We start from the raw sequence: 14,024 nt of genomic DNA, 5'->3' as shown, positions 1-14,024 counted from the left end.
CCACTGCAACACTCAGGATCATAGTGACCACTGCAACACTCAGGATCATAGTGACCACTGCAACACTCAGGATCATAGTGACCACTGCAACACTCAGGATCATAGTGACCACTGCAACACTCTGGATCATAGTGACCACTGCAACACTCTGGATCATAGTGACCACTGCAACACTCTGGATCATAGTGACCACTGCAACACTCTGGATCATAGTGACCACTGCAACACTCTGGATCATAGTGACCACTGCAACACTCTGGATCATAGTGACCACTGCAACACTCTGGATCATAGTGACCACTGCAACACTCTGGATCATAGTGACCACTGCAACACTCTGGATCATAGTGACCACTGCAACACTCTGGATCATAGTGACCACTGCAACACTCTGGATCATAGTGACCACTGCAACACTCTGGATCATAGTGACCACTGCAACACTCTGGATCATAGTGACCACTGCAACACTCTGGATCATAGTGACCACTGCAACACTCTGGATCATAGTGACCACTGCAACACTCTGGATCATAGTGACCACTGCAACACTCTGGATCATAGTGACCACTGCAACACTCTGGATCATAGTGACCACTGCAACACTCTGGATCATAGTGACCACTGCAACACTCTGGATCATAGTGACCACTGCAACACTCTGGATCATAGTGACCACTGCAACACTCTGGATCATAGTGACCACTGCAACACTCTGGATCATAGTGACCACTGCAACACTCTGGATCATAGTGACCACTGCAACACTCTGGATCATAGTGACCACTGCAACACTCTGGATCATAGTGACCACTGCAACACTCTGGATCATAGTGACCACTGCAACACTCTGGATCATAGTGACCACTGCAACACTCTGGATCATAGTGACCACTGCAACACTCTGGATCATAGTGACCACTGCAACACTCTGGATCATAGTGACCACTGCAACACTCTGGATCATAGTGACCACTGCAACACTCTGGATCATAGTGACCACTGCAACACTCTGGATCATAGTGACCACTGCAACACTCTGGATCATAGTGACCACTGCAACACTCTGGATCATAGTGACCACTGCAACACTCTGGATCATAGTGACCACTGCAACACTCTGGATCATAGTGACCACTGCAACACTCTGGATCATAGTGACCACTGCAACACTCTGGATCATAGTGACCACTGCAACACTCTGGATCATAGTGACCACTGCAACACTCTGGATCATAGTGACCACTGCAACACTCTGGATCATAGTGACCACTGCAACACTCTGGATCATAGTGACCACTGCAACACTCTGGATCATAGTGACCACTGCAACACTCTGGATCATAGTGACCACTGCAACACTCTGGAGCATAGTGACCACTGCAACACTCTGGAGCATAGTGACCACTGCAACACTCTGGAGCATAGTGACCACTGCAACACTCTGGAGCATAGTGACCACTGCAACACTCTGGAGCATAGTGACCACTGCAACACTCTGGAGCATAGTGACCACTGCAACACTCTGGAGCATAGTGACCACTGCAACACTCTGGAGCATAGTGACCACTGCAACACTCTGGAGCATAGTGACCACTGCAACACTCTGGAGCATAGTGACCACTGCAACACTCTGGAGCATAGTGACCACTGCAACACTCTGGAGCATAGTGACCACTGCAACACTCTGGAGCATAGTGACCACTGCAACACTCTGGAGCATAGTGACCACTGCAACACTCTGGAGCATAGTGACCACTGCAACACTCTGGAGCATAGTGACCACTGCAACACTCTGGAGCATAGTGACCACTGCAACACTCTGGAGCATAGTGACCACTGCAACACTCTGGAGCATAGTGACCACTGCAACACTCTGGAGCATAGTGACCACTGCAACACTCTGGAGCATAGTGACCACTGCAACACTCTGGAGCATAGTGACCACTGCAACACTCTGGAGCATAGTGACCACTGCAACACTCTGGAGCATAGTGACCACTGCAACACTCTGGAGCATAGTGACCACTGCAACACTCTGGAGCATAGTGACCACTGCAACACTCTGGAGCATAGTGACCACTGCAACACTCTGGAGCATAGTGACCACTGCAACACTCTGGAGCATAGTGACCACTGCAACACTCTGGAGCATAGTGACCACTGCAACACTCTGGAGCATAGTGACCACTGCAACACTCTGGAGCATAGTGACCACTGCAACACTCTGGAGCATAGTGACCACTGCAACACTCTGGAGCATAGTGACCACTGCAACACTCTGGAGCATAGTGACCACTGCAACACTCTGGAGCATAGTGACCACTGCAACACTCTGGAGCATAGTGACCACTGCAACACTCTGGAGCATAGTGACCACTGCAACACTCTGGAGCATAGTGACCACTGCAACACTCTGGAGCATAGTGACCACTGCAACACTCTGGAGCATAGTGACCACTGCAACACTCTGGAGCATAGTGACCACTGCAACACTCTGGAGCATAGTGACCACTGCAACACTCTGGAGCATAGTGACCACTGCAACACTCTGGAGCATAGTGACCACTGCAACACTCTGGAGCATAGTGACCACTGCAACACTCTGGAGCATAGTGACCACTGCAACACTCTGGAGCATAGTGACCACTGCAACACTCTGGAGCATAGTGACCACTGCAACACTCTGGAGCATAGTGACCACTGCAACACTCTGGAGCATAGTGACCACTGCAACACTCTGGAGCATAGTGACCACTGCAACACTCTGGAGCATAGTGACCACTGCAACACTCTGGAGCATAGTGACCACTGCAACACTCTGGAGCATAGTGACCACTGCAACACTCTGGAGCATAGTGACCACTGCAACACTCTGGAGCATAGTGACCACTGCAACACTCTGGAGCATAGTGACCACTGCAACACTCTGGAGCATAGTGACCACTGCAACACTCTGGAGCATAGTGACCACTGCAACACTCTGGAGCATAGTGACCACTGCAACACTCTGGAGCATAGTGACCACTGCAACACTCTGGAGCATAGTGACCACTGCAACACTCTGGAGCATAGTGACCACTGCAACACTCTGGAGCATAGTGACCACTGCAACACTCTGGAGCATAGTGACCACTGCAACACTCTGGAGCATAGTGACCACTGCAACACTCTGGAGCATAGTGACCACTGCAACACTCTGGAGCATAGTGACCACTGCAACACTCTGGAGCATAGTGACCACTGCAACACTCTGGAGCATAGTGACCACTGCAACACTCTGGAGCATAGTGACCACTGCAACACTCTGGAGCATAGTGACCACTGCAACACTCTGGAGCATAGTGACCACTGCAACACTCTGGAGCATAGTGACCACTGCAACACTCTGGAGCATAGTGACCACTGCAACACTCTGGAGCATAGTGACCACTGCAACACTCTGGAGCATAGTGACCACTGCAACACTCTGGAGCATAGTGACCACTGCAACACTCTGGAGCATAGTGACCACTGCAACACTCTGGAGCATAGTGACCACTGCAACACTCTGGAGCATAGTGACCACTGCAACACTCTGGAGCATAGTGACCACTGCAACACTCTGGAGCATAGTGACCACTGCAACACTCTGGAGCATAGTGACCACTGCAACACTCTGGAGCATAGTGACCACTGCAACACTCTGGAGCATAGTGACCACTGCAACACTCTGGAGCATAGTGACCACTGCAACACTCTGGAGCATAGTGACCACTGCAACACTCTGGAGCATAGTGACCACTGCAACACTCTGGAGCATAGTGACCACTGCAACACTCTGGAGCATAGTGACCACTGCAACACTCTGGAGCATAGTGACCACTGCAACACTCTGGAGCATAGTGACCACTGCAACACTCTGGAGCATAGTGACCACTGCAACACTCTGGAGCATAGTGACCACTGCAACACTCTGGAGCATAGTGACCACTGCAACACTCTGGAGCATAGTGACCACTGCAACACTCTGGAGCATAGTGACCACTGCAACACTCTGGAGCATAGTGACCACTGCAACACTCTGGAGCATAGTGACCACTGCAACACTCTGGAGCATAGTGACCACTGCAACACTCTGGAGCATAGTGACCACTGCAACACTCTGGAGCATAGTGACCACTGCAACACTCTGGAGCATAGTGACCACTGCAACACTCTGGAGCATAGTGACCACTGCAACACTCTGGAGCATAGTGACCACTGCAACACTCTGGAGCATAGTGACCACTGCAACACTCTGGATCATAGTGACCACTGCAACACTCTGGATCATAGTGACCACTGCAACACTCTGGATCATAGTGACCACTGCAACACTCTGGATCATAGTGACCACTGCAACACTCTGGATCATAGTGACCACTGCAACACTCTGGATCATAGTGACCACTGCAACACTCTGGATCATAGTGACCACTGCAACACTCTGGATCATAGTGACCACTGCAACACTCTGGATCATAGTGACCACTGCAACACTCTGGATCATAGTGACCACTGCAACACTCTGGATCATAGTGACCACTGCAACACTCTGGATCATAGTGACCACTGCAACACTCTGGATCATAGTGACCACTGCAACACTCTGGATCATAGTGACCACTGCAACACTCTGGATCATAGTGACCATCATAGTGACCACTGCAACACTCTGGATCATAGTGACCACTGCAACACTCTGGATCATAGTGACCACTGCAACACTCTGGATCATAGTGACCACTGCAACACTCTGGATCATAGTGACCACTGCAACACTCTGGATCATAGTGACCACTGCAACACTCTGGATCATAGTGACCACTGCAACACTCTGGATCATAGTGACCACTGCAACACTCTGGATCATAGTGACCACTGCAACACTCTGGATCATAGTGACCACTGCAACACTCTGGATCATAGTGACCACTGCAACACTCTGGATCATAGTGACCACTGCAACACTCTGGATCATAGTGACCACTGCAACACTCTGGATCATAGTGACCACTGCAACACTCTGGATCATAGTGACCACTGCAACACTCTGGATCATAGTGACCACTGCAACACTCTGGATCATAGTGACCACTGCAACACTCTGGATCATAGTGACCACTGCAACACTCTGGATCATAGTGACCACTGCAACACTCTGGATCATAGTGACCACTGCAACACTCTGGATCATAGTGACCACTGCAACACTCTGGATCATAGTGACCACTGCAACACTCTGGATCATAGTGACCACTGCAACACTCTGGATCATAGTGACCACTGCAACACTCTGGATCATAGTGACCACTGCAACACTCTGGATCATAGTGACCACTGCAACACTCTGGATCATAGTGACCACTGCAACACTCTGGATCATAGTGACCACTGCAACACTCTGGATCATAGTGACCACTGCAACACTCTGGATCATAGTGACCACTGCAACACTCTGGATCATAGTGACCACTGCAACACTCTGGATCATAGTGACCACTGCAACACTCTGGATCATAGTGACCACTGCAACACTCTGGATCATAGTGACCACTGCAACACTCTGGATCATAGTGACCACTGCAACACTCTGGATCATAGTGACCACTGCAACACTCTGGATCATAGTGACCACTGCAACACTCTGGATCATAGTGACCACTGCAACACTCTGGATCATAGTGACCACTGCAACACTCTGGATCATAGTGACCACTGCAACACTCTGGATCATAGTGACCACTGCAACACTCTGGATCATAGTGACCACTGCAACACTCTGGATCATAGTGACCACTGCAACACTCTGGATCATAGTGACCACTGCAACACTCTGGATCATAGTGACCACTGCAACACTCTGGATCATAGTGACCACTGCAACACTCTGGATCATAGTGACCACTGCAACACTCTGGATCATAGTGACCACTGCAACACTCTGGATCATAGTGACCACTGCAACACTCTGGATCATAGTGACCACTGCAACACTCTGGATCATAGTGACCACTGCAACACTCTGGATCATAGTGACCACTGCACTGCAACACTCTGGATCATAGTGACCACTGCAACACTCTGGATCATAGTGACCACTGCAACACTCTGGATCATAGTGACCACTGCAACACTCTGGATCATAGTGACCACTGCAACACTCTGGATCATAGTGACCACTGCAACACTCTGGATCATAGTGACCACTGCAACACTCTGGATCATAGTGACCACTGCAACACTCTGGATCATAGTGACCACTGCAACACTCTGGATCATAGTGACCACTGCAACACTCTGGATCATAGTGACCACTGCAACACTCTGGATCATAGTGACCACTGCAACACTCTGGATCATAGTGACCACTGCAACACTCTGGATCATAGTGACCACTGCAACACTCTGGATCATAGTGACCACTGCAACACTCTGGATCATAGTGACCACTGCAACACTCTGGATCATAGTGACCACTGCAACACTCTGGATCATAGTGACCACTGCAACACTCTGGATCATAGTGACCACTGCAACACTCTGGATCATAGTGACCACTGCAACACTCTGGATCATAGTGACCACTGCAACACTCTGGATCATAGTGACCACTGCAACACTCTGGATCATAGTGACCACTGCAACACTCTGGATCATAGTGACCACTGCAACACTCTGGATCATAGTGACCACTGCAACACTCTGGGATCATAGTGACCACTGCAACACTCTGGATCATAGTGACCACTGCAACACTCTGGATCATAGTGACCACTGCAACACTCTGGATCATAGTGACCTCTGCAACACTCTGGGTCCTAGTGACCACTGCAACACTCTGGATCATAGTGACCACTGCAACACTCTGGATCATAGTGACCACTGCAACACTCTGGATCATAGTGACCACTGCAACACTCTGGATCATAGTGACCACTGCAACACTCTGGATCATAGTGACCACTGCAACACTCTGGATCATAGTGACCACTGCAACACTCTGGATCATAGTGACCACTGCAACACTCTGGATCATAGTGACCACTGCAACACTCTGGATCATAGTGACCACTGCAACACTCTGGATCATAGTGACCACTGCAACACTCTGGATCATAGTGACCACTGCAACACTCTGGATCATAGTGACCACTGCAACACTCTGGATCATAGTGACCACTGCAACACTCTGGATCATAGTGACCACTGCAACACTCTGGATCATAGTGACCACTGCAACACTCTGGATCATAGTGACCACTGCAACACTCTGGATCATAGTGACCACTGCAACACTCTGGATCATAGTGACCACTGCAACACTCTGGATCATAGTGACCACTGCAACACTCTGGATCATAGTGAACCACTGCAACACTCTGGATCATAGTGACCACTGCAACACTCTGGATCATAGTGACCACTGCAACACTCTGGATCATAGTGACCACTGCAACACTCTGGATCATAGTGACCACTGCAACACTCTGGATCATAGTGACCACTGCAACACTCTGGATCATAGTGACCACTGCAACACTCTGGATCATAGTGACCACTGCAACACTCTGGATCATAGTGACCACTGCAACACTCTGGATCATAGTGACCACTGCAACACTCTGGATCATAGTGACCACTGCAACACTCTGGATCATAGTGACCACTGCAACACTCTGGATCATAGTGACCACTGCAACACTCTGGATCATAGTGACCACTGCAACACTCTGGATCATAGTGACCACTGCAACACTCTGGATCATAGTGACCACTGCAACACTCTGGATCATAGTGACCACTGCAACACTCTGGATCATAGTGACCACTGCAACACTCTGGATCATAGTGACCACTGCAACACTCTGGATCATAGTGACCACTGCAACACTCTGGATCATAGTGACCACTGCAACACTCTGGATCATAGTCACCACTGCAACACTCTGGATCATAGTCACCACTGCAACACTCTGGATCATAGTCACCACTGCAACACTCTGGATCATAGTCACCACTGCAACACTCTGGATCATAGTCACCACTGCAACACTCTGGATCATAGTCACCACTGCAACACTCTGGATCATAGTCACCACTGCAACACTCTGGATCATAGTCACCACTGCAACACTCTGGATCATAGTGACCACTGCAACACTCTGGATCATAGTGACCACTGCAACACTCTGGATCATAGTGACCACTGCAACACTCTGGATCATAGTGACCACTGCAACACTCTGGATCATAGTGACCACTGCAACACTCTGGATCATAGTGACCACTGCAACACTCTGGATCATAGTGACCACTGCAACACTCTGGATCATAGTGACCACTGCAACACTCTGGATCATAGTGACCACTGCAACACTCTGGATCATAGTGACCACTGCAACACTCTGGATCATAGTGACCACTGCAACACTCTGGATCATAGTGACCACTGCAACACTCTGGATCATAGTGACCACTGCAACACTCTGGATCATAGTGACCACTGCAACACTCTGGATCATAGTGACCACTGCAACACTCTGGATCATAGTGACCACTGCAACACTCTGGATCATAGTGACCACTGCAACACTCTGGATCATAGTGACCACTGCAACACTCTGGATCATAGTGACCACTGCAACACTCTGGATCATAGTGACCACTGCAACACTCTGGATCATAGTGACCACTGCAACACTCTGGATCATAGTGACCACTGCAACACTCTGGATCATAGTGACCACTGCAACACTCTGGATCATAGTGACCACTGCAACACTCTGGATCATAGTGACCACTGCAACACTCTGGATCATAGTGACCACTGCAACACTCTGGATCATAGTGACCACTGCAACACTCTGGATCATAGTGACCACTGCAACACTCTGGATCATAGTGACCACTGCAACACTCTGGATCATAGTGACCACTGCAACACTCTGGATCATAGTGACCACTGCAACACTCTGGATCATAGTGACCACTGCAACACTCTGGATCATAGTGACCACTGCAACACTCTGGATCATAGTGACCACTGCAACACTCTGGATCATAGTGACCACTGCAACACTCTGGATCATAGTGACCACTGCAACACTCTGGATCATAGTGACCACTGCAACACTCTGGATCATAGTGACCACTGCAACACTCTGGATCATAGTGACCACTGCAACACTCTGGATCATAGTGACCACTGCAACACTCTGGATCATAGTGACCACTGCAACACTCTGGATCATAGTGACCACTGCAACACTCTGGATCATAGTGACCACTGCAACACTCTGGATCATAGTGACCACTGCAACACTCTGGATCATAGTGACCACTGCAACACTCTGGATCATAGTGACCACTGCAACACTCTGGATCATAGTGACCACTGCAACACTCTGGATCATAGTGACCACTGCAACACTCTGGATCATAGTGACCACTGCAACACTCTGGATCATAGTGACCACTGCAACACTCTGGATCATAGTGACCACTGCAACACTCTGGATCATAGTGACCACTGCAACACTCTGGATCATAGTGACCACTGCAACACTCTGGATCATAGTGACCACTGCAACACTCTGGATCATAGTGACCACTGCAACACTCTGGATCATAGTGACCACTGCAACACTCTGGATCATAGTGACCACTGCAACACTCTGGATCATAGTGACCACTGCAACACTCTGGATCATAGTGACCACTGCAACACTCTGGATCATAGTGACCACTGCAACACTCTGGATCATAGTGACCACTGCAACACTCTGGATCATAGTGACCACTGCAACACTCTGGATCATAGTGACCACTGCAACACTCTGGATCATAGTGACCACTGCAACACTCTGGATCATAGTGACCACTGCAACACTCTGGATCATAGTGACCACTGCAACACTCTGGATCATAGTGACCACTGCAACACTCTGGATCATAGTGACCACTGCAACACTCTGGATCATAGTGACCACTGCAACACTCTGGATCATAGTGACCACTGCAACACTCTGGATCATAGTGACCACTGCAACACTCTGGATCATAGTGACCACTGCAACACTCTGGATCATAGTGACCACTGCAACACTCTGGATCATAGTGACCACTGCAACACTCTGGATCATAGTGACCACTGCAACACTCTGGATCATAGTGACCACTGCAACACTCTGGATCATAGTGACCACTGCAACACTCTGGATCATAGTGACCACTGCAACACTCTGGATCATAGTGACCACTGCAACACTCTGGATCATAGTGACCACTGCAACACTCTGGATCATAGTGACCACTGCAACACTCAGGATCATAGTGACCACTGCAACACTCAGGATCATAGTGACCACTGCAACACTCAGGATCATAGTGACCACTGCAACACTCAGGATCATAGTGACCACTGCAACACTCAGGATCATAGTGACCACTGCAACACTCAGGATCATAGTGACCACTGTAACACTCAGGATCATAGTGACCACTGTAACACTCAGGATCATAGTGACCACTGTAACACTCAGGATCATAGTGACCACTGTAACACTCAGGATCATAGTGACCACAGTAACACTCAGGATGATAGTGACCACAGTAACACTCAGGATGATAGTGACCACAGTAACACTCAGGAGGATAGTGACCACTGTAACACTCAGGATGATACTACTGTAACACTGAGGATGACAGTGACCACAGTAACACTGAGGATGACAGTGACCACAGTAACACTGAGGATGACAGTGACCAAAGTAACACTGAGGATGATAGTGATCACTGTAACACTGAGGATGATAGTGATCACTGTAACACTGAGGATGATAGTGACCACTGTAACACTGAGGATAAGAGTGACCACTGTAACACTGAGGATGATAGTGACCACTGTAACACTGAGAATAATAGTGACCACTGTAACACTGAGGATGACAGTGACCACAGTAATACTCAGGATGATAGTGACCACTGTAACACTGAGGACAATAGTGACCACTGTAACACTGAGGATAATAGTGACCACTGTAGCACTGAGGATGATAGTGACCAATTTAACACCGATGATGACAGTGATCACTGTAAAACTGAGGATGATAGTAACCAATTTAACAGAGGATGATAGTGACCAATTTAACACCGAGGATGACAGTGACCACTAACACTGAGGATGATAGTGACCATTGTAACACTGAGGATGATAGTGATCACTATAACACTGAAGATGACAGTGATCACTGTAACACTGAGGATGACAGTCATCACTAACACTGAGGATGACAGTGATCACTGTAACACTGAGGATGATAGTGACCACTAACACTGAGGATGATAGTGATCACTGTAACACTGAGGATGATAGTGACCACAAACACTGAAGATGATAGCAATCACTGTAACAGTGAGGATTATAGTGACCACTGTTACACTGAGGATGAAAGTGATCACTGTAACACTGAGAATGATGGTGATCACTGTAACACTGAGGATGATAGTGATCACTGTAACACTGAGGATGATAGTGATCACTGTAACACTGAGGATGATAGTGACCACAAACACTGAAGATGATAGCAATCACTGTAACAGTGAGGATTATAGTGACCACTGTTACACTGAGAATGATAGTGATCACTGTAACACTGAGGATGACAGTGACCATTGCACCACTGAGGATGATAGTGATCAATGTAACACTGAGTATGTTAGTGACCACTGTAACACTGAGGATGATAATGACCACTGCAACTCTGAGGATGATAGTGATGACTAACACTGAGGATGTGATCATTGTAACACTGAGGATGACAGTGATCACTGTAACACTGAGGATGACTGTGACCACTGTAACACTGAGGATGATAGCGATCACTAACACTGAGGATGATAGTGACCACTGTAACACTGAGGATGATTGTGACCACTGTAACACTGAGGATGATAGTGACCACTGTAACACTGAGGATGTGATCATTGTAACACTGAGGATGATAGTAACTATTGTAACACTGAGGATGATAGTGATCACTGTAACACTGAGGATGTGATCATTGTAACACTGAGGATGACAGTGATCACTGTAACACTGAGGATGATAGTGTTCACTAACACTGAGGATGATAGTGACCACTGTAATACTGAGGATAATAGTGACCACTGTAACACTGAAGATGATAGTGATCACTGTAAAAGTGAGGGTGATAGTGATCACTGCAACACTGAGGATGATAGTGATCATTGCAACATTGAGGATGATAATGACCACTGTAACACTGAGGATAGTGATCACTAACACTGAGGATGATTGTGATCACTAACACTGAGGATGATAGTGACCACTGTAACACTGCGGAGAGTGATCACTGTAACAATGAGGATGATAGTGATCACTGTAACACTGAGGATGATAGTGACCATTGTAACACTGAGGATGACTGTGACCACTGTAACACTGAGGATGATAGTCATCACTGTAACACTGAGAATGATAGTGACCACTGACACTGAGAATGATAGTGACCACTGACACTGAGGATGATAGTGACCACTGTAACACTGAGGATGATTGTGACCACTGTAACACTGAGGATGTGATCATTGTAACACTGAGGATGAGAGTAACTACTGTAACACTGAGGATGATAGTCATCACTGTAACACTGAGAATGATAGTGACCACTGACACTGAGGATGATAGTGACCACTGTAACACTGAGGATGATAGTGACCACTGTAACACTGAGGATGATAGTGATCATTGTAACACTGAGGACATAATTCAATCTTGAATAAAACCTGATTGAAAATACGCGGCTTTAAATTATCTGTTGATTGATTGATAGTTTTGATACTTGTGCCTGGCGATGTCAGGTGTGTAATGTGGGAAGACTTCCTTGTTAACTGTGGTTAGACAGGTTGCTGGTGGCAGTCTCTCGCAGGTCAACACAACCATAACATCCTAATTCACCATTAACAATTTTGTGCTCAGGTTAAAGAAATCATAAAACAACTTAAATACATCCAAAATTAAGTATTTCCATTTCACTAACTATATTAATAAGTCGCTACAGGTCACTGGAAATCAAGTCACAGGAAATATAGAAGAGAAAATATCCCAACTATTAATATTAACAGTGAGACAGGGATGTAAGTGTGGCCAACACATTGTGGGGAGAGTGACACACCTCCCGGAGATGCTCCTGCCCCTGGGGCATGATACCACAACCATCGCATGACCCAGCGTAGCAGGGAGGGTATCAATAATCACAGTGACACAGTTTGTACATACCCGCCACAGTTTTCGAGAGAGACAGTTCTCCTATTATACCTTAACTTCAGCTAGTAGACAGAAACAAAGACAGGTTGACAAGAGGTCGTACTCAGCATAAAGCATAGATTTAGATATTAAGGCTTATTATATCTTCCCTTAAATGCCATGTGAGTGGCTTCCAGGAAGACTGAAGCAACCCAGCTTAAGGCTACATTTCTCCCAGTAATTGCCTAATGCCTATAACATTATCGGAGACCTGCTCTCACATTTATACTAAAAGTCTGTGAAATCAGCCTCTAGTTGCCTACACCCGCAGGACAACACAGCCAGGCTCATCTGACATGGTACTTCTCCGGTCTCCTCTTAAAATTTTATACCTCTCTTCCAGAAAAAATTCTGATATCTGCTGATTGTATGCTGAACCACTGATGTAGACACTGAACTCTGGTAGCAGGTTCAACAGTCTTGAACCACTGATGTTGACACAGTGAACTCTGGTAGTAGGTTCAACAGTCTTGAACCACTGATGTTGACACAGTGAACTCTGGTAGCAGGTTCAACAGTCTTGAACCACTGATGTTGACACAGTGAACTCTGGTAGCAGGTTCAACTGTCTTGAAACACTGATGTAAACACACTGAACTCTGGTAGCAGGTTCAACAGTCTTGAACCACTGATGTAGATACTGTGTACTCTGGTAGCAGGTTCAACAGTCTTG

This window comes from Cherax quadricarinatus, chromosome 54 (genome assembly GCF_038502225.1).
Source record: "Cherax quadricarinatus isolate ZL_2023a chromosome 54, ASM3850222v1, whole genome shotgun sequence".
NCBI classification, from domain to species: domain Eukaryota; kingdom Metazoa; phylum Arthropoda; class Malacostraca; order Decapoda; family Parastacidae; genus Cherax; species Cherax quadricarinatus.
The sequence above is the reverse complement of the archived record's forward strand: the minus strand, read 5'-3'. Positions refer to the sequence as shown.